The 20,357-nt window shown below is 40.5% G+C and overlaps 1 protein-coding gene across 4 annotated transcripts in view; it reads left to right on the forward strand.

Annotated features, from left to right (window-relative positions):
* CFAP91 (cilia and flagella associated protein 91) overlaps nt 1–6,093 on the forward strand; it is a 75,104-nt gene extending 69,011 nt beyond the window's left edge. For 3 of the 4 annotated variants that reach the window (XM_056793501.1, XM_056793499.1, XM_056793502.1), the window contains one exon: nt 5,890–6,093. The gene's annotated coding sequence lies outside the window, so the exon portion shown is untranslated. Of the gene's footprint in view, nt 1–2,636; nt 3,267–5,889 lie in introns of those variants that run through there. The other variant, XM_056793500.1, reaches the window with a different exon arrangement.
* Nucleotides 6,094–20,357: the final 14,264 nt, after the last annotated feature.

A 20,357-nucleotide genomic window follows, 5' to 3' on the forward strand; every position in this document is an offset into this window, starting at 1 on the left:
ATTGGTACATGTGTGCATTCTATGTATGCACACACATGTATATTGTATATTTTATGCATGTATATTACCTATGTATATGCATATATCATATCATCGCTGTGTGTATGCATGTGCATTACATGTAAACACACCACATGCAGGCATATTATATTGCAGATGTGTATGTGTATGTTGTATGCTTGTTATGCGACACAGTGTAGAGTATAGATACTTTTATGTGTGTAAATACATGTGAATTGTATGTGTTTGTGTTTCTGTGTTTTATATGTGTGTGCTGTGTGTGTTATATATGTATATGTACATACATCCAGCAGCATCTACAAAACAAACATTAAGCAGTTGGTGAGGGAGCCCCCTGTGGCTGCAAGGCTCAGTAAGGGTCTCTTGGAGGAAATGCTGCGAGGAGGGTGGAGGCTGTGGGTCTGGCAAAGCTGTGGGGACAGGGGCTGGGCAGTGCCCTGTGAGGGGAGCAGCTGTGGGGTGGTGTGTAGGAAAGGCCGCAGGAATGCCGACAGGGAGGGGGTTTCCAAGCTAAACAGAGGAGTGTGTCCCGGAACCTCGAGCCCCAAACTTGTTTTTTAGTCTTGGTGTTCCTGAGTCTCCATGTGGTTGGACTCCTGGGCCATCCTGGCTCTTTCATTCTATGTGTTTAGCGACGTGATTCTGAGAAGGGCTCCCTAGATCAGAGGGTTAGGGAGGCCCTGGCCTCTGTAGGGGCGCTGCCACAGATTGGCACTGGGGCAGAGTGGATGAGAGGGGAAAGCCAGGGAGCAGGTCCAGAGGCTGCAGCAGCCCCGCTGAGCGCTAGTACTTACACACAGGAACTTTTACGGTTTGCAAAGCACGGTGCCTGGCCCCAAGCGCCCTGGGAGGTGGGGGCGCTCAGAGTCTCTGGGAAGTGTCTGAGCCAGGCCTCGAGCCCAGGCCTTCCTTCCTCTGGGCCGCACTCTTTTTCCTGCCACCGAGTTAAGCGGGGGCTCAGGGAGCGGAAGAGAGAGGACGCAGCACAGAAATGTGGAGGTGGCGGCACCGTGGCTGAGGGAGACACTGAGCCCAGATCTCTAGAGGGATGGTGGCGCTCCCAACAGACACTGAGGCATTGGGGAGAGGGACAGCTCGTCTGGCTTGGGCCCAGATGAATGTGAGAGGCCCCGGGAGGCATCCACTTCCAAGTGTCCCCTAGGGCCCGGGGATGCAGAGATCTGAATGGGTCAAGGCGGGTTTGGCGGGGGGCCAGTTGGTTAGTCGGTCCCGTCAGGAGCCCTTAGGTTCACTCTCTCCTCATAAGGTGAGCATGAAACCAGCCGCGAGGCCCCTCCCAAAGGGGCAGCATCGGTCCCCCGACTGGCTCTGGCTGCTGCCAAGAACCAGAGCAAGGCAAAGCGCAATGAACGGCCGTAGCCCAATGCTCCAGTCCTACAAACACTTTATGTTCTCTCCTCTATACTATGTACGACATCAGCCTAGTGTAATGGACAGACTGCTCAGGAGGGACCCACGCCCCACCTTTGACACCAAACTCCACCGAGGAGAATAGGGGCAAAGTGCTTACAAACCTCCTCTGAGTGTTTGCTGGTATGTTTACTGAGCCCCTCGCTTCTTTTGTAAGGGCAGCTTCACAGAGCTGTCAGAGAGAATAATATCCCGAGTGCCTCACAAGCCCGAAAGGCTATAGAAATGGCAGCCATTCTTATATTCGTTCATATAGCACCGAGGAAAATACCCCTCGCTATTGTTTGCAACTCCCCTCTGACTAAGCACCCGGAGTGCCGGGGGATGGAGTCTAACTGTGTGACTGCTGTGCAGCGAGGAAACAAAGGTTCCTCTTCTGAGCGTATCAATGTATTAAGCAGCGCATCACCGGCCTCTTTCTCAGCTTAGAGCTGGACCCTGAATGGGGTGGGTGGGGGGGAGAAGACACACTTTTATATATTTAAAAAAATCAACTGAGACCAGTTAATTAACAGGGAACAATACAATACTAGGTAATCTGAAAGGTTAGGTAGTTTTTGGAGGAGCAAGTACAATTCCCTGAATTGAGAAAAAGAAAGTCTCACTCATTGAGTATCTGTAATCAGGTCAGGACCAGGTGTCAGATGAGCCATGTGGGTTGTTTGAAATGTTCAATTATAAGAAAACTCCTTTATTGACCTTAGGATCTGACTGCATTTCTGGTCAACATAAGATTAAGGGTCTCTAAATAGAAGGTATAAGTGATCCATTTTTCTAGTCATGCAGGGGTAGGTTCAAACAATGCTATGACATTTTCTCCCAAAACTTAAAATTGAATAAAAGTTTTCTCATAAGACAGAATTAGCACTTGACCATAATTAAGTAGAAAGTGAACTAAGCCAGCTCCAGAATTGAGTCACAAGATGGAGTCAGTGTGATTCACTTACTTCCCACAATTAACCACTTATTGTTCCAATCCCCTCAATTCCTCACACTTTTCTCACAGCAATGGGGCTTTCCACGCTGGGTCCTCCATTTTATGTTGAATATTCAACCTCAGCCAGCACTTTTGAGGGAAGACACTTCTAATAAAGAAATAACACCCCCCCCTTAAGTATTACCCAAAAGATGAAGAGAGCTATTTACGCAAATGTTTTTTATAGTAATATTATTTATTCTTGCAGAAAACCAGAATCAATCTAAATGTCCAATAATAGGGGAATGGTTAAATAAATCATGGTGCCCTGATGTAATGGAATTCTCTAGTGTAATTCATGCCAACCAGTAAAAGGAATGCAAAGAAACCTGGAAAACCTTTTTGAAATCAAGCAAAGTGGAGACAAAACAAAACAAAAACAAAAACAAAAACCCCACCAGTCTGAAGAACACAATCTATGCTAGCACAACCATATATAAGGGGAAATAAATGAAAGATAATTAAACTAAGACACCCAATGGAGTATTAGTTCTGGTGTCAGAAGACCAAAATTCAGCTCAGACCTGAGTTTACTCTCCATGTGCCTCTGGGCAAGTCACTTAAGCTCTGCTAGTTCCCTGCATCTCCCCATCTGTAAAAAGAGGAGGCTGGACTAGGGGGCCTCTGGCGGTTCTTAGAACTCTCACTGACCAGTGACTATGACAGATTTAGAGCTTGGAGTAACTCAAAGGTTTATGGCACTTAATGCATTGATATTAATGTAAATGTAAATTGTTACAAAGCAAGTTTAATTGGTTACATTGATGTTTAATAAGATTGTTTCATGTAATGTATCAGCTTTGACAATAAAAATATAAATAAAATCATGATTCATGAATTTGTGGAGTGTTGTTTCCCACTGGTTTCTATCCAAGCACGATGGTTTTTAATGATCTTAGATACATCTATTTAAAGCAAAAATTTCTCTTTCATTTAGTTCAGTTCCCCTCAAGTTTCAACTGTGTTTTGAAGAAAAATGGGATATAAACTTTTTAGGCCATAGATGGGGTAGGTAATCTAGGTAATCTTATGGAATAAGAAGTTAATTATTTCAACCTTCAAAGCTATTTAAAAACAATTTTTTAAAATTTAAAATATTTTCCATGGTTACATGATTCATGTTCTCTCCCTCCCTTCTTCCCTCCCACCTCCTGGAGCTGCTAAACAATTCCACCGGGTTATACATGTATTATTGCTCAAAACCTATTTCCATATTATTCATATTTGTAATAATCTTTTAAAACCCAAACCCCAAATGATATACCCATAGAACCACATGATCAGTCATGTTTTTTTTCTGCATTTCCGTTCCCACAGTTCTTTCTCTGGATCTTGATAGCGTTCTTTCTCATGAGTTCCTCTGGATTGTCCTGGGTCATTGCATTGCTATTAGTAGCAAAGTCTATCACATTTGATCATCCCACAGTGTTTCAGTTTCTGTATATAGTGTTCTCCTCGTTCTTATTTCACTCTGCATCAGTTCACATGGAATTCCTCTAGTTCATTATTCCTTATAGCACAATAGTATTCCATTTCCATCAGATACCACAATTTTTGTTGCCACAAAGAGCATGTCAGCCTTTAAAGCTTGCATAGCTTCATATTTTGGAGATCCATTGCCTCTTCCTGTACAGGAATTGTTTAATTATTAATTATTAAATTAATCTTAATTTATTGAGAATGGTGAAGCTGGGAAACAAGAGATCAGGTATGCTTGGGATCCTGAGTGAGTGGTAGCAGATGGGGCACTGGACCTGGAGTCACGAAAGACCTGAGTTTGAATCCTGCCTCTGACCTTTACTGGCTGAGTAGGCAGTTAGGTGGCACTGTGTCTCCAGCACTGGACCTAGAGCCAGGAAAGATTCATCTGCTCCTGAGTTCAATTCCAGCCTCAGGCACTTCCTGTCTGTGTGACCCTCTGGTCAAGTCATTTACCTCCTGCTTGCCTCAAGTTCCTTCTCTGTAAAATGAGGATAATAATAGAACCTACTTCCCAAGATTATGAAGCTAAAATGAGGGAATAATTGAAAAGCACTTTGGGAACCTTAAAGCACTCTATAAAAGCTAGTCGTTCCGATTTGTACTAGTTGTGTGACTTGGGCCATCCTCATCTGTGCAACATCTCAGTCCCTTCCACTAAAGCAGTCTACAGCCCAGAGGTTAGGAGCAATCCAGTGGTTGACCTTACAGAGAATCCACCAATTATACTGACCCTGGAGCCTCTGGAGGAGCCCTAGGCTAGGGAGGCGCAGAAGCTCTGTGGCTCCCCACCCGCTGGCTTGCTGCCCTTCAGGGGCATCTGGACTGCCGGTCAGCGGGTTAGAAATGCCATCCTGCCCAGTGGTGGCTTATCCCTTGTTACAGATTTTCTTAACATGTGCCTTTCTTGATGCAAGCCCATCTCCAAATTTACCCAGACTGAGCACGTAACACAAAATTCACCCGAGCATCCGCTTCATTCTGCTAAGACAGACGTTCGCTCTAAAAAGAAATCTTTCTTGAAGACAGCAGCCCAAATGAGCTACCGTCTGCGTTGGGTAAGGCAAGAATCTGCTCACTGCCCACCGACACGCCCCAACCAGCAGCCGGCCATGGCAGGGGGCATTCTATTGTAGTGGTCCCCAAGCAGTTGCTGGAGAAGATGCTGCCCAAAGGCCAGGGCCCAGGCTGGTCTGCACACATTTCTGGGCCCCTGGGACGGTTCTGGAGAGACCGCTGGGCCCCGGAGGAGAGAGAAGTTTCAACAGAGTGCTGGGGGATCAGACCCCAGATTTCAGAGTCGGAGGAAGCGAATCAGGGGTGGGAAAATGGACACAGTGGGCACAGGTCACTCCTTCAAAGAAGTTTGACAATAAAAGGAAGGAAAGAAATGGGAGGGCTGTTAGAATAATTAGCAGAGTTGGGTGACTAACATACTGAGTTCATTTGTAAAGACTGCCAGGAAGAAAGCATGTTTGGAGTATCTCCATAATATTTTTTAGTCCATGAACATATGCAGTACTTGTGAGAGTCATAAAAACAGAAAATTTAATATGAAAAATGTAATTAGACTCTCGCAATAACTTTAGAATTCTCACACTGGATTTCATGATATGTACATTTGTTTTGTTTGTTTTTATAAATGCTTATCTTCTCTCTCAGAATGGATATTATGTATCCATTCCAAGCCAGAAGAGCAGTAAGGGCTAGGCAATGGGGGTCAAGTGACTTGCCCAGGGTCACACGGCTGGGAAGTGTCTAAGTCCAGATTTGAATCCAGGACCTCCCGTCTCTAGGTCTGGCTCTCAATCCACCGAGCTACCCAGCTGTCCCTAATGTGCACATTCTTCTGAGAAATAGTAAATGTTATGATTAGGAAAAATCTGATAATGATTCTAAATGAATATTAAGTTGCATTCTGAATTCTTTTTAAAATGCAGACGTTTGTGTATGCTTTTGTTTTTTTGTTTTGTTTTTGCCAGATTATGAATGTTATAAAGAAGATGTACATATTGGCAAGAAGAATTCCAGCCATCTCTGCTTCTTCCAGCTTGTGATAAACATAAGATTTTGTCAGTGTGTGGTTCATGAGGAAAAGAAGAATGGTCTTGGGAGACTTTTATCTTTATTAAATATACAATAATTTAAAATGTTTTTTAGAAATAAAGATCTAATGTAGGAACTTTTTTTTTTCCTAGACTTCCTCCAGAGCTACTTAACTGTTGGGGTCATTGGCTTATGGGTCCTAGTCCTAACTCCTTGGCCTTCTTTTCATGCTCTCTACATCCTAGATTAATTTTTATCACTTTTTACTGAAAACTGCACTGAATGCTAAAATCTTCATCTTTTCAATAAATTCAAGAATGGCAAAGCACTAAAACAAAACATATAGCCAATAGCTATTGCTGCTTTTCTCCTTGGGACAATTTTAAAGATTTTTTTTTTGTCACAGAAACAGAAATAAACTATGCAAAAGCTCAAAATAAGCCATCTTTTTAAAACAAGAATATAATGATTAAAATTTTTTATCAATGATTTAAAAAGTAGTTTTTTCATAGGTCACTAACAAGTCATTATGAAAACTGTTTGCTGAGACATATTGATATAATCCATTAGTATTCTTGAGTTCTTTCAGCTCAAGACTTTCCACTCAATAAAAAAGCTGAGGATCTGAAACTGAAAAAAATATATTTGAATTCAAATGGCTTATGAAATTCAATGTCTTTTCTTAACATCATCAGAGTTTTAACATGAGAAAACCTTTTTCTCATTTTTGTGATAATTTCTCCTACCAGCCAAAGAAGTAACTAGCCATATGTAGATGGAAAGAAGAAGCTATGGTCACATACTGGAGTTTCCTCTTTGACATTTCATATTTGGATACTTGGATTTTTTTGATGCAACATTCTAAAGCAGATGTTTAGAAACTACAATTGAAAAAAAAGAATTAAGAAAGGAAGATCTATTTGTTCTTCTGATTGATGTACAAATGGAAAAAATAACAAATAGGAAGTTGGTTATGTATCCCATCCTAGCAGAGATGATGTCTTCAGGGTTTCTCCCAAGTCTCTCCTTCAGATCTTGTGTTTTTAATTTTGTACCATCAATTGCACCAACTATGTATGAGTCCAGAATCAACTTTGTACATTCTGTATCAAATTCCTTTTCTAATAATAATAGTTCATGCTTGTCATTCAATGCCTCTTCATCCCAAGTTCGTATAATTATTTGCTATTGCTAATTGGAGTGCTCTCTATCTCCCCTCTGTTTTGTGGGCTTATTAGGAGCTTGGTAAAAATGTGCCACTGTTGATATATTGTGAATAATGGCAGGCCTCCTGGAATATACAACCCATCCTCAATCCAACTAGATGAGCCCCAAAATGATACCCAACACTCCTGTAGCCTTGATGTCATTATTACCTTAAGGCTGCATATCTGTACAATGACCCCTGAAGCCTTGAACTTTTCTAGGACTTCCTGTGATATCTTGTGGCTCCAATGCTTCTTGGATCTAAGTTGTTTGTGTGTCACAAAAAGGCCACCAGGGCCACCTTTCAAAATATTCATCTCCAGGGGGCAGCTGAGTGCTTCAGTGGATTGAGAGCCAGATCTAGAGAAAGGAGGTCTTAAATTCAAATCTGGCCTCAGACACTTCTCAGCTGTGTGACCCTGGGCAAGTCACTTGACCCCCATTGCCTAGCCCTTCCCACTCTTCTGCCTTGGAGCCAATACACAGTATTGATTCTAAGATGGAAGGTAAGGGTTAAAAAATGTTCTATCTCCACCATATAGTCTGGTCCATCAGGGCAGGTGCCATTCATGAATTGTGGGCAGACACCATCTCTGAAACTTATGTTTATCCATCACAGCTATTCTTGCCTGAATAATGTCCTGAGACACCCTGGTTCTAAGAGCACAGCAGTCTTCTTAGGAACACTCCTAGTGGTCGGTGTAACGAGGCAAAACGAGTGCATGAACCATATAGCTCAAGTGGCAATGGAAGCCCACCAACACCCTTGATGAAAGCCTGGGGCTGGCTGAGCTCCTTGGATCACCCAATGGCCCAGGCTGGCCCAGCCTGGTTGGCCAGGGTAGGACAAGGCATGGCGGCCCTGTGCTGTGCTTTTCTGATAGCCTGAATTCTTCCTCTTTCCCTCCCCATCCACCCAACTTACTTCTCAGCACAAGCCCTCTGTCCCAGCCACACGGTGTCCTTTTTTCCCCCATCCCTGACTCTCGTTCCTCTCTTCATGCTTATGATTCCTCCCTAGAATTCATCCCCATTCTCTCTGCTTCCCACATCCTCCTCATCCCTAAAGGCCCAGCTGAGATCATGGTTCAGAGCTGGAAGGGATCTGAGAGGCCACGTCGCCCTTGCCCGCTCTCTTCACGCTTCTCTTCCACCTCTTCCCCTGCTCATCAGAGATGGAGCCTTTGTTTAGATATCGTTTCAGGCTAGTCATTTCTACAATTTTAGATCATTGCTCAATTCAGACAAAGGCTAATAGAGTTGAAATGAAATATTTCAAAATTCCAAAGACTTTCATTTTCTCAGATAAGACGGACAAGTTTCATTTGTGCGGCTCGTTGGACTTCTGGTCCCAAGAGAATGAATCTTTACAGCAGAAACTTAGTTTAAGGGCCTCCTCTGAGCTTGGTGCTTCAGGCTGGACTTCCCCCCTGATAGAGCTAAATGCCAAGTGCTTAACTATGACCCTAATTGGACTCTTACTAATTTCTCCATCCTTTCAGCTTCTAGAGCCTTCCCTTCTATGACTGGCTTCCATATGCAGTCCATATGTCTTGTGTGTACCTATTTATTTACACCCCATCGTCCCCATTAGAGGGTAAGCCCCTTGAGGGCAGGGACTGTTTTTGCCTTTATTTGTCCTAACTTGGCATAGTGCCTAGTACACAGAGCAAGTACTTAATAAATGCTTGTTGAGAATTGATTGATCTTATTGCTTTTAATGAGAATCTTTTAATTTTCTTGCTATATTAACATATTTACTTGATTTGCTCTCCAAAGAACAACTTTTTAGAAGTAGAATTTTTCTTTTAACTAAAGAAAGAATTCTTTTTTTTAACCCTTACCTGCTGGCTTGGAATCTATATGTATACATACATACATTTTATATATATATATATGTATATGTGTGTGTGTGTATATATATATATATGTATATGTATATACATACGTGTGTATATATATATATATATATATATATATATATATATATATATATATACAGAAAAAAAGGCAAGAGCTAGGCAGTGGGGATTAAGTGATTTTCCCTGGATCACACAGTGAGGAAGTGCCCGAGGTCACATTTGAACCCAGAACCTCCCAACTCCAGGCCTGGCACTCAATCCACTGTGCTATCTAGAGATTTCTTGGAAAAGGACTCCCAGAGAGAAACTGTCCGTCAGTGAGACCAAAATAAATTGGCTTTATCTTGTGCTCATCACAAAGTTAAACTAACTAGAAAAATTGTTTACACTAGAATATGAACTATCATGTTGTGGTTTTATCCTCTTCAAAGTTCTTTAACAAATTTGCTCATTTAATCCTCATAATGTGTGGCAAAAATTTATTAGCAGTATTAGGATAAGAATTAAATTAGCTAATTAACTTAGTTACAATTAAGGATTTGGTCTAGAGAAAGAGTTTTGAATTTTACTTTGGCTCCTTTAAGCAGGGAAGAGCAGAATTGTCTGTGGGTCGCTTTAAGAGAATTGCATGATAGGAAAGACAGTTAGAGAACTGGACAGAGGGGTTTGGGGTTATAGTTAGCAATCTTAGTATTAGATTGAATAGATGCTGCTTTATTCCTACCTCCTTTTCCTGTCCCTGCCTCTTCTCATAGAAAAAAGTCATAAATATTGTTGGATTAAACCAACTGGAGCTCCCTGACAGCATTAGTCTATCAATATCAACCGGCCATCAATATCAAAATCTCAATCAGCTCGCTATTATCCATAACAGCAGAAGCATCAAAAAGTAAAACAAAGTCTTCAAGCCCCAAAGAAATAAGTTTATTTATTGAGAGAGGGCCAGTCTCACAATGAAGCCAGACTCTGGTTAGCATCTGAAGACCCCAAGCCTTGTTTCTACCCCTTAAAAGGATTTGTGCTAGAAAGCTACTTTGTAAAGGCTGTTTGACCAAGTGAATTAAATACTGGTCCTAATGACCTGACTAAGATTTGCCTCTGGAACTTGCTAGTAGGATTGACTGTGGACAAGTCACTTAAGCTGTCCATGCCTCAAGTATCCTTAGACTATCAATTATAGAAAGACTGCATTTTCTTGGAGACCAATGTTTTCATGTGGGGAGTTGGCCACACCAATTGAATCATGGGTCTAGACTCCCTGCCCCCTAAAAAAACCTTGGAGCTTAAAAAGGGAGTACTATAGAGCAGGTTTCCAGATGCATCGATTAGGAAGCCTGGCTTTCCTCCAAGGTACATTGCCTACAGTTTGAGTGAACTGATGAGCATCCCCTTAATTTCCAACTCTGTCACCACTGTGAATTTGGATGGATTTGGGTAAAACAGATATAATAGTGGTTGGGCTTCATTTGGATGTGGATAAATAGGAAAAGAAAGAATATGCCATTCAGTATATTTACCCATTTTTCCTTAAAATGAGGGAATATATACATGTAATTGCTTATCTAACAGCATAAAAATTGGTTATTTTTACTTATTGGGAAATGAGCTTTTCAGAGAAGAATGAAATCACCAACCTCGCAGAATTATTTTCTAAACATTTTTCTAACTTATTATTTTATTTTTGACATTCTTTCTTTTCAAATTTTGAATTCCAAATTCTCTCCCTCTTCTACCCACTCCCTCACCTACTGCGAAGGTCATTATACATGTGAAATCATATGAAATTTCCATTTAGTTGTATTTTTAATAGGCAAAAAAAGTGAGATTATCCTTCAATTTGCACTCAAAATTCATCAATTCTTTCTCTGTTGCTGAATAGCATTGTTTCATCAGTAGGCCTTTGGAATTGTCTTGGATCATTGTATTGATCAAAGCAGCCAAGTCTTTCCCAGTTGATCTTCACTACAACATTGCTGTTACTGTGCACGATGATCTCCTGTTTCTCATTTCACTTTTCATCAGTTCATATAAGTCTTGCCATGTTTTTCTGAAACTATTCCCCCTTATTTCGCACAGCACAATAGGACTCCATCACAACATATGCCTTAACTTGTTCAGTCATTCCCCAACTGATGAGCATCCCCTTAATTTCTAATTCTGTCACCACAAAAATTGCTACTATGAATATTTTTGTACATACAGATATTTTTTTCCATTTTCTTTTATCTTTTTGGGATACAGACTTAGTAGTAGCATTGCTAGATCAAAGGATAGGCCCAGTTTTAGATTCCTTTGGGAATTGTTCCAAATTGTTCTCCAGAATGGTCAGATCAGTCCTCTATCAACATTATTGATTATTCATTATGTATAATGATTATTCATTAGTGTATCTACTCTTCCCTTATCCTTATCCCTTCCACCATTTTGCCATTTATAATAGCTGTGAGGTAGTACCTCAGAGTTCTTTTAATTTGTGACTAAGAGCATTTTAAATGTATAATTTGACTCAGTTCTATACTCAGCATATATTTGAGAAATGAGGCCTTTATCAGAAAAATTGGCTGTAAATTTTTTTTATATTAACAGGTATTCCTTCCACATAGCAGGGATTAGGGGTGTGGTGCCTCTGGGATCTGGAAAGCCCATGTAAAATGTTTTGTACCCTCAAAGAAATCTGAATTTGTTCTCTTTCTTTTATGGGGTGTCTACAGTACCTTATATACATTTATGAGTTACAAAATGTTTAAAGCTAGTTCAAAATTTCTAACCTTTGTGTGTTGTCTGCTGACTTTCATGTTCTTTTCACAAACTTTAACTTTAAAAAGAAATTGCATATATGTTTAGTATTAAAGGATAAAATATGTTGATATTATGCTATACACATTTTATGCATTTCTGAGCTTCTGAACTTTGTTCTGTGTTGTCTACTATCTTTTGTGTGTCATCTGCAGCTTCTGCAAAACTCCCCCCCAATCCCATTTAATTTCTTATTCTGACCCATGATATAGCGAAATTGCATTGGGGAAAGTCACAATGTGGAAGGGATTCCTGTACTTAATTGTTTGTGATACCTTTTAGCAAAATGTAGTTTCTTCGGTTATCCCTTTTAATCAGATCCTTTTTTGCTTTTGCTTTGTCTGAAATCATAATTGCTGCCTTTGCCCTTTTTTTAAGTTCAGCTGAGCATATTGGATTCTGCTTTTTATTTTAACCCATGTGTGTGTTTCTGTTTTAAGTGTCTCTTTTAAACAACATATTGTTGAATTCTGGTTTCTAATCCGTGTTGCTATCTGCTTCTGCCTTGTGGGTGAGATCATCCTATTAACATTCACAATTATGATTACTGTCTATTTCTGTTTCTTCTTCTCTCTTTCTATTCTGTCCATCCTCGTAAATCTATTTTGCTTCTAACCATTGCCTCTTCATCTGTTCTTCCTTTTATCATCTTCTGCTTTCTTTTATCGCCTTCCCCTCCTATTTCACCTTTGGCTAAGTAACATTTCTACTTAGAACTGAGTGTATATATGTATCCTTCCCTCTTTGAACCAATTCTAATTAGAATGCAATTCAAGCATCGGCCTCCACTTCCTTATTTTCCCCTCCACTGTAAAAGCTCTTCCCTGTGCATGTCTTTTATGTGAGAAAAATTTTTCCTATTCTACCTCTCTCTTCTCTCTTTTCCCAGTGCATACCTCTCACCCCTTCATTTGTTTTGAGGATCATTCCAACATAATCAAAGCAAACACTTATCTAAATTCTTTTTAATTCCCCTAATAATGATAAAGTTCTTTGGAGTTGCAGGCATCCTCTTCCCTTATAGGAATGTAAATAGTTTAACCATATTGATTTCCTTATGATTGCTCTCATGCTTACTTTTTTATGCTTCTCTGGAGTCTTGTGTTTGAATGTCAAATTTTCTGTTCAGCTCTGGTCCCTTCATCAGAAATGCTTGAAAGTCCTCCATTTCATTAAATATCGATCCCCACCTCCCAAGTTTATTCTCAGTTTTGCTAGGTAGGTTTTTCTGGTTGTGATCCCAGTTCATTTGCCTTCTGGAATATCAGATTCCAAATCTTCTTCTCCTTTAATGTGGAAGCAGCTAAATTGTGTGATCCTGTAAGCTCTATGATATTTGAATCATTTCTGTTTGCTGACAATATTTTCTCCTTGACCCGAGAGCTCTGGATTTTGGCTCTAATATTCCTGGGAATTTTCATTTTGGAATCTCTTTCACAAGGTGATTGGTGGAACTTCTTTCTATTTTACCCTCTAGATCCAAGATATTGGGACCTGGTAGTGGTATAACTGGGTCAAACGATATACAGTTAGTAACACTTAGGGAATGGTTCCCAATTGCTTTCGGGAATGCCTATACCAAATTCCCAGCTCCACCAAGAGTGCATTAATGTGCCTGTCTTTCTGCAGCCTTTCTAACATTTTCATTTTCCTTTTTTTTTCTGCCAGCTTTGCCAACACAATAGATTGAACTTCAAAGTTGCTTTAATTTGCATTTCTCTAACTATTAGTGATGTGAAACATTTTTTTCCCCATTACTCTAGGCAGCTGGGATTTTTTTCCCCATGGAAAGTTTTCTTCCTTCTTTATATTCTTTGACCAGGGTTTATCTTTTACATATTTCTTTGAGGATCTTAAATGCTAATTTTTGCACAATATTGACATCCACTGCATTATCTCTATTGTTTTTGGCCCATTGCTATTCTGATTCCTTAGAGATTATGGTATTCCATAATTTGAAGTCACATAGCATCACAGGAAGAATACTGGCATTTAGAAGATGGGTTTTTGTTTCAGGAAAGTGTTTAGGATATCTGAAAGTGCTATATGGCTTCCTAAAATGAATCCACTCTAGTTTTTTTTCTCCTGTTCATTTCTGGGCCCAGTTAATCTTTTATCCAGTTGTTTGTCCAGTTTAGATGACTTTCCATTGAAATGGATAAATCTTTATAAGCAGGCATTCTTTTTTTTTTTTTAACCCTTACCTTCCGTCTTGGAGTCAATACTGTGTATTGGCTCCAAGACAGAAGAGTGGTAAGGGCTAGGCAATGGGGGTCAAGTGACTTGCCCAGGGTCACACAGCTAGGAAGTGGCTGAGGCCGGATTTGAACCTAGGACCTCCCGTCTCTAGGCCTGGTTCTCAATCCACTGAGCTACCCAGCTACCCCCTAAGCAGGCATTCTTAATCCACTTAGTTTGTCCCATGTGGATAGTTAGGCTGTATTCTTCTGAATAATTATAAATCTTTTTTTAAAAGGCTCTGAAATGTTCTAAGGATTGATGTAATCAGTATAATGTCATATGAAAATATTAGCATCTGAAATACTTCATTCTCTATAGAAAACCCCTCTCCTAGTAGGGTTCTGAATGGAAGCTTATGGATAACCTCTATGACAATGGTCAATATCTTTCACAAGCATTCAACCCCTTATTTCACTTCTCACTTGTTAATAATCAGAGGATCTTCAAAGTAATAACTTTTTATGTCTATCAAGGGAGCTTTTACATTTTTTTTAAAACCCTTACTTACCTTCCATCTTAGAATCAATACTGCATATCAGTTCTAAGGCAGAAGAGTGGTAAGTGCTAGGCAATGGGGGTCAAGTGACTTGCCCAGGGTCACACAGCTAGGAAGTGTCTGAGGTCAAATTTGAACACAGGACCTCCCATCTCTGGGCCTGACTCTCAATCCACTGAGCCACCCAGCTGCCCCCAATCTTTTTACCATTTTAACATACATAGGAAGCACATTTTTTTTTTGGAGAAGAGGCATTAAGGATGAATTTTGTTTGAATAAAATGCATTGTAGCATACCAGGCATGAAAGTATGTTTGATGTGATAATATTGTATTACCAGGCCTCTTGATAGTCAGTGTATGATTCCTGAGCTAGGCTCTTGACTTGGCCATGTTGCCTTTGTTCAGGGCAAACTCATTTGCAAAGTGCAGGTTGAAGTTATTTCCCAGAAGTTGTCATCATTACCATTTCAACCAATGTGAATCAACTATGCTTTGTTACGTATTCACTGATCACCTCTCAATCCACAATAAAGACTGGGGTGAGGCACACTGCTCTCTCTCTTGTTTCCTGCAACCTTGGAGTTCTCCCTGCTGTCTCTATCTTTCCTAGGGCCACTCTTGCCTATGTGCTTTCTATCTTGGAATTCTTACTTCCAAGTGTTCTCCCATTTCTCATATTTTCCTTTAACTATTTTTCTAAGGAAAATATTATCAGGGGCCATTGCCGCTCCCCATTTCAATGAACTTCTCTGTGTCTCTTAATTTATCACCCATTTTCTCCGACTCCTTTCTCCTTCTCAAGCCCAAACCCACTAAGGTAATACTTTATGTAGCAGCCCCAGCTCGGACTGTTATAATGCATATTGGTTGTTCATCAGTGGGATTTTTCATTCTCTAACCATGTCAGTCAGTTGTGCAAATGTATAGATGTTTCTACGGTAGAATATTATTTATGAAAACCTACTTCTTATATTTGTCATATAGAGTGCCTTTGATCCATGTATAAATTAAGACTTTGTAAAAATATGAAAGCCATAATATGAGTTCATATTGATTGAAAGTCAATAATGTCTCCTCATTTACATCTTCTTTTATTTTTTTTAAAGAAATAACTTTTATCCAGAGCAAGAACTGTGGGAGTAGAAACACAGAAGAAAAACAACTACTTGATTACATGGGTTGATGGGGATGTGATTGGAGATGTAGACTCTAAATGATCACCTTAGTGCAAATATCAATAATATGGAAATAGGCTTTGATCAATGACACATGTAAAACCCAATAGAACTGCTCATTGGTTATGGGAGGGGGGTAGGAGGAGGGGGAAAAAGAACATGAATCATGTAACCATGGAAAAATTATCTTAATCGATTAAATAAAATTTTAAAAAGAAATAACATTTGTTATTTTTTCCCTATTTCAGTCCCTGTTGAGAATTGATCCCTCAGTTCCCTCAAAACTGTATTGGCTCCAGAACAAACTTTTTTGGATATGCTTGGTCTAGCTGCTTACTCTTTCCATCTTTGTTTTCTTTAGTGCTGTTTCTGCTTTCTCAAGTAGAATATCAGAGGCTGTGGTGATAAGAATCTATGCATGATGGCTCTATAGTCCTTGATTGAGAAGATGGTTTGTTGTAGAAATCTTAAGAGACATTTCCATTTTTATCTTTTTGTCATTCATGGCCAATGGAAGGAAATGTAATAATAATAATAATAACATATGACATATAGTATTTTAAGATTTAAAAATGCTTTATATAATGAAGAGAAATTGATCAGAGGAGTCCTTGGTTAGTTTATTAAGACCCTTTAATAAGTTGATGAGATTATCATATGTTCCTTTGTCAGAAGAGTACATCTCATAGAGATAAGAATGTAGCCTAAGAGGATGGAGTGAAAGGATTCCTAACTGGTTTCCAATGACCTTAAAAATTCATGGACCTCTGAAAACTATCCATGGGTCCCTTGGGAGTCCGTTGACCCCAGATTAAGATTTCCTCATCAACATGTTCCTTGTATCAGGAAACAGAGCATCATCATGGTCTTCCGAGCTAGAGAACTGAGGCCATGCCCTGGAGACCAGGAGATCTGAACCTTGCTAGCCTGTTCTTTGTTATTGTGAGCTGCTTGGAGAAAATTTTGTTCAGTAGCCTCCAAAGTCACCAACAGGTGAGTGTGGGATGAGAATCCAATGGGCTACTTGAGCATTTTGTATTTCTGTGTTTGTTCCTGGGTTCTCCAAAGTCCCTGGAGTTTATGCATTTTGTGAGAGTAATGGATGAATTAAAAGATGGCCCATACTCCATATGTGTGTTATATATCAAATACCTGTGTGAGAGTTGGAGACCATATGACATACTTTTTGGGAAACCCTGACATGAACCAAACTTATGCTTTATTTTGGAGATTTCTTTACTCTGGAATGAGAACTTAAGGTAATTCCTTCTATGATAATGGATAGCCTCTTGTCACAAGTCACTTATCTTGGATCCTTGCATTGATGATAATGGCTGTTATTTACAGCTGATATTATTGTTACTGTGTACAACATTCTTCTGGTTCTGCTCACTTTGCATCACTTCACATGAGTCTTTTTCAGGATTTTGTTTTGTTTTTTCATGATCATCATCTCTCATGGCACAGTGGTAATCCATCATGTTCATCATCTCTCATGGCACAGTGGTAATCCATCATAGTCATATATCACAACTTGTTCAGCCATTCCCCAATTGCTGGACATTCTTTCAGCTTCCAATTCTTTACCACCACAAAACAGCTGCTATTAATATTTTTGTACAAGTAAATCCTTCCCTCCATCTTTGATATCTTTAGGATAGTGGCATTGCTGAATCAAAGGGTATGCACCTTTAGGTATTGTTCCAAATTGCTCTCCAGAATGACTGTTATCAGTTCACAGTTCTACCAGTAGTGTGTTAGTGTAGAGATCCCAAGAGGACAAGAATCCCAGAAATATCATCCACGTTCCAGAACTCCTAGGTCAAGAAGGAAATATTGTAAGCAGCCAAAAAGAAACAATTCAAATATCATGGAGTCACAGTAACAATAGCACAAGACTTAGCAACTTCTACATTAAGGGATTGGACAGTCTGGAATATGATATTCCAGAGGGAAAAGCAAAAGTGAGCATATTCCTTCAGGGGAAAAAATGTGTTCAATGAAATAGAGAACTTTCAAACATTATTGATGAAAAGACCGGAGATGAATGGAAAATTTGACTCTCAAATACAAGACTCAAGAGAAGCATAAACAAGGTAAGAGAGAGAAATAAAAAGATATTCAATAAGGTTAAATTGTTTACATATCTGCATGGGAAGATCATTCTTGTAACTCCTAAGAACTTTATCATATCATATCATATCGTTAAGGCAGTCAGAAGTAGTACATAGACAGAAGGCAAGGGCATGAGTTGAATATGGTGGGTTGATATCTAAAAAAATAAAATTAAGGCATGAAAAAGAGGAATGCATTAGGAGAAGGGGAAGGGAAAAATAGAATGGAGCAAATTATTGAACATAAAAGAGGCATGAAAGAGCATTGACAGTGCAAGGGAAGAATGGGAAAGGGAGGGAGGAAAGAATGTGAACCTTACTCTTTATCAGAATTGGCTTAATGAAGGAAGAGCATACACAGTCAGTTAGGTACAAAAACCTATCTTACCCTATAGGAAAGTAAGAGAGGAGGAAGATAAGAGGAGGGGGGGTGGGACTGATAGAAAAGAGGGCAAATTGGGAAATGTGGGGGTCAAAAACTAAATAGGGAAATAGATGGAAAATAATACACATAGGAGGCTTCTGGGTGACTCAGTGGATTGAGAGCCCAGGTCCAGAGACAGGAGGTCCTGGGTTGAAATCTGGCCTCAGACACTTCCTAGCTGTGTGATCCTGTACAAGTCACTTGACCCCATTGCCTAGCCCTTACCACTCTTTCTTGTAACCAATACCTAGTATTGATTCTAAGATAGTAGATAAAAAATTTTTTAAGTAAAACATAGTAATCATAATGCTGCAAAAATGAAGTCTTAATTAGCGAGATTTAAAAATGAGTTGGATATATATAAGAATACAAGTTATTCCCCAATTGATAGATGGTCCAAGGATATAAACAGGCAGTTCTCAGACAAAGTAATTAAAACTCTCTATAATCTTGCAAAAAATGCTCTACATCATTATTAAATAGAGAAATGCAAATCAAAACAACCCTGGTGTACTATCCTACACCTATCAGATTGGGTGTTATGACAGAAGAGGGAAAATGATAAAACTTGGAGGGGATTTGGGAAAGTAGTAGTAGTGGTAGTCTCTCGGTGATCAAGAATGACTATTGTCTTTGTGTACGGTGTACCCTTATGTGGCTTTGGAGTCCAAAGACTGAGGCGCAGAGTTTGTGGCACATGGGGCCTGGGACGCCAGTTGTTACGGGAGGTGCGGCTGTGGCCTGGTGTCGGCGTTCATGCGCAGCGGAAAGACATCGACGTCGCTCATCTTCCAAGGTGGTGGCGGCATGGTGAATGTGGGTTCGCCAGCTGCTTCTGTCAGAGGCAGCGAGTTCTAGTTGCTTTGGTGTAATGCCAGCCCACTGCAAGTTGGACTTTAGCTGATCCTTGAATCTTTTCTTTGGTCGGCCTTGTTTCCTGAGTCCAGCTGACAGTTCACCGTAGAATACCTGTCTTGGTATTCGCTGTGGGTCCATGCGGGTGACGTGTCCAGACCATCGTAGCTGGGTGTTGAGGACCAGGACTTCGATGCTGGTGGAGTTGGCTCTGTCGAGGACTTCCTGGTTGGTGATTCGGTCCTGCCATCGGATCCTCATGCTTGACCGGAGGGAGCATTGGTGGAATTGCTCCAGCTGTTTCATGTGCTTCTGGTACAGTGTCCATGTCTCACAACCGTACAGGAGCAAGCTGAGGACCACTGCGTTGTACACTTTGAACTTCGTCGCAGTGCTCACGTCTCTGTGTTGGAGGACTTTGGAGCGCAGCCGCCCGAGTGCCTGGCTGGCCTTTTGGATCCTGGCATTAATCTCGTGGTCTAGGGACCCGTCATTCGCGATGGTGCTGCCCAGGTACTTGAAAGTGTTGATGTTAGAAAGCTGCGTGCCATCTATTGTAATGCACGGCTGGTTGGTTGGCCTCCCTGGTGCAGGTTGGAACAGCACCTCTGTTTTGCTGAGGCTGATAGTCAGGCCAAACAGTTTTGTTGTGGTGGAGAACCTGTCCACAATGGTTTGGAGATGATTTTCTTGGTGGGCCATGAGAGCACAGTCATCTGCAAAGAGAGCTTCCAGGATGAGTCTCTCTGTTGTCTTTGTTTTTGCAGTCAGGTGGCAAAGGTCAAATAGTGAGCCATTCAGTCAGTATTTGATGTAGACGCCCAGGTCTAGCTCCATCACAGCATGTCGTAATACTTGGGTGAAGTATAGGTTGAATAGTACTGGAGCGAGGACACAGCCTTGTTTCACGCCATTGGAGATGTTGAAGCGATCAGAAGTCTCTCCATCAGATAGGACTTCCCCTGTCATGTCGACATGAAAGAGATGGATCATTTTGACGAATTTTGCTGGGCAACCGAGCTTGCTGAGGATCACCCACAATGCGTCCCTGTTCACTGTGTCGAACGCCTTTGTCAGGTCTATGAAGACAATGTAGAGACTCAGGTTCTGCTCAAGGCATTTTTCCTGCATTTGCCTTACCGTGAAGACCATGTCGATGGTGCTGCGATCTGGTCGGAAGCCACATTGTGATTCAGGCAGGTTCTGCTCTGAAACAGATGACAGGAGTCTGTTG

The sequence above is a fragment of the Monodelphis domestica genome, chromosome 4, assembly GCF_027887165.1.
Source record: "Monodelphis domestica isolate mMonDom1 chromosome 4, mMonDom1.pri, whole genome shotgun sequence".
Lineage (NCBI taxonomy): Eukaryota > Metazoa > Chordata > Mammalia > Didelphimorphia > Didelphidae > Monodelphis > Monodelphis domestica.